We start from the raw sequence: 2,573 nt of genomic DNA, 5'->3' as shown, positions 1-2,573 counted from the left end.
GCCCGGCCACCGCCTCTGACCCAATTGGCCAGTCCGAGCTGCAGTCGGCGGCAGCAGGAGCCTCTCACCCTCAGTGGCACTCGGTGACACTCACCGAGCCCGTCCCGTCAAGGTTCCCGGTAGCTGCCGGCGATGCAGCGATGGAGCACACAGGGCTCAGGAAGCTGCAGTTTTGGGACAATCTGTTTCTTTACGATACTGAGAGCCGTCTGATTACAGCACTACGCTCTACTTCCTAAAATATGGAGCCAATTACTCAGCCTTGGCCCTGCACAGAAGCCGCGGCCTTTGGCGGAGCTCTGGGGCGTGCATCATCTGTCAACGGTGCATAAATTAGGTGAGCTGGAGCGCGTCATTCGTTCGTTTGTCACTGTGCTGCTCCCCACGGTCCACCGCGAGCAGTTGTTTGACCAACGCCGCATCCAAATCACCGCCGCTCCTCCTCCGCGACGCGGCTGACAGATTTCCGCATTATTTCTCTAAGCCATCAGCCGCCTTGCCGCTGGGGGTGGGAGCCAGCCCTCCTCAGCTCCTCCCTCAGTCGTCCCCACGTGCATCTCATAACGGGGGTCAAGGTTTGAATGTAACCCCGGATCGCTGAAGGCGGCCTAGCACAGACGCTGGAAGGCCCGAACGCGTTAAATCACAGCGGTCACCGCCGCCCACGGAAGGCGCCGGCGCCCCGCCCACCGCACGGTGACGTCACATAATGACGTCATCAAAGATCGACAGACTGGGAGCGGTCGTTTGATGCGCGAGAGAAAACAAAGCGAGGGATGGGGCTGACCGTTCCCAGACGTGAAGGCTAAGGTCATGACCACTGACAGTTACAACTTAGCCTCACCGCTAATGAGCCCATCCCTGTGCTCACCTGTAATTACCGTGCGAACTTCTCTCCCCTGCGTTCGCGCGAGTTCCTGTCTGCTGCCCATGGCTCCAGGCGCTGTCTCCATCAGTGAACTGTGAACTGTAATTCGCCAAGGCCACACGTGGTGAGTTACCGCACCTCGCCTGAGATATGGTTCTACGCCGCATCTCTCTGCATTCCTCTCGCCTGTCGAGCACCCTGTGGTCCCATATCACCCGTCCATTCCTCGCGATCTGCGCCGATCTACCGGCCCCGCCCGGCCTATACGGGTCACCGCTGCCATTTACGGACCGAACGGCGTGCCCGCTGAGCTGCTCCGTGACGAAAGGGAGCTCGCTGGAGCCGGGCCAGTGTCGGTATCAGGAGCATCGAGACCAGCATCGGGGCGGATCCCCGAGACATGGATCAGAGGCGGCATTCCAGGCCGGGGACGGATAGCGTCACGGTGCAACTGGCACAGATGACAGGGGGTCCGGCGCCCACGGCGAGGGGTACGAGGTCGGCTGACATCTCTGACACGGCTGACACTGCTGACACCACTGACACGCAGCTGACAAGTGACATACCCCTGACACACAGCTTACACACAGGCCAGTCACTGAAACCGGGCTGGTCACGGCAATACTGGCCATAATGACACACCGCGCTGTGAAACCACTGGCACACCGCACATATGTACCTATTATGGGGATGGTCAGGGTGACCGTCATGGCAGCTCACGCACTTGAGATACAAGGTTGACTGGTGCGTTTTATTAAGCTTTACTAATGCAGCTTGTTTTCTAAACGAAATTGACCAATATAAAAATGCCTGAGCTTAGTGAACAGTGCATTACTTTGCATTACTTTTATGTACATTTAGACATGTGAAAACATACGATTGAAAGCACAGAATGTATTGCAGTGGTGGTGCATAGCTTTGATTTTAACCCCTACCCTTTGGTGATAATTATTAGTGTGAAAAACAGGGGTACACGTAACGTTATGAATAAAAACATGTCATTGAAAATCAAATGAAACTATCTTCACAGTAGGTACTTTAAAAAAATACCTTAAGCTCACGAAATGATAAGAACAAAATCACGCAAGGTCAACTGGAATAAAAGTTCAAGCGCAGTAACTATACCGGCAGTAAACTACCGGAATCGCAGCATGACGTCAACATGGGAGACAAGTTATCAGTTCTTTAACATTTCATTGTGCACCATGAATTACAAATTCCTATCTGCGAAAGGTCGTTTTATCAACCTCGGCCTTCATGACTCCGAGCGATGTGACGCGAAGTCACGAGCTTGTTTGTTATGCTGTTATGACTATTCGATGAGTCTTCACGACCTATCCTGCTTCTGAAAGCATATCGATTAGAGCACTTCATGGGCCGGATAAATCCGTTATCCACGGATAAATCCGCGGACCGGATAGGATTGGATTCTAAATTTGTTAAAAAAGAACGGATATGGGCGGGCCGGATTTGGGAATTGAAGGTTGAACCCGGATCAAAACGGATCAAAATTTTAACATTCAACATTGAAGTTAAAAATTAACCTAATGTGTTAAGCGGCAGCAGAGGTTTGATTAAAGTAATAGGCATCATTTTATGACACTCACTTGTCACAAGACTTGTATGGCTGTCTGGTCCCTTAGATTGAATTTGTTAGTCCAGTTTTGGGTGAAACCAGTTATTGGTGAAACGGATTATTACGGAT

The sequence above is a fragment of the Amphibalanus amphitrite genome, unplaced genomic scaffold, assembly GCF_019059575.1.
Source record: "Amphibalanus amphitrite isolate SeventyFive unplaced genomic scaffold, NRLGWU_Aamphi_draft 000147F_arrow, whole genome shotgun sequence".
Taxonomy (NCBI): Eukaryota; Metazoa; Arthropoda; class Thecostraca; order Balanomorpha; family Balanidae; genus Amphibalanus; species Amphibalanus amphitrite.
This window is presented reverse-complemented; position numbering follows the sequence as displayed.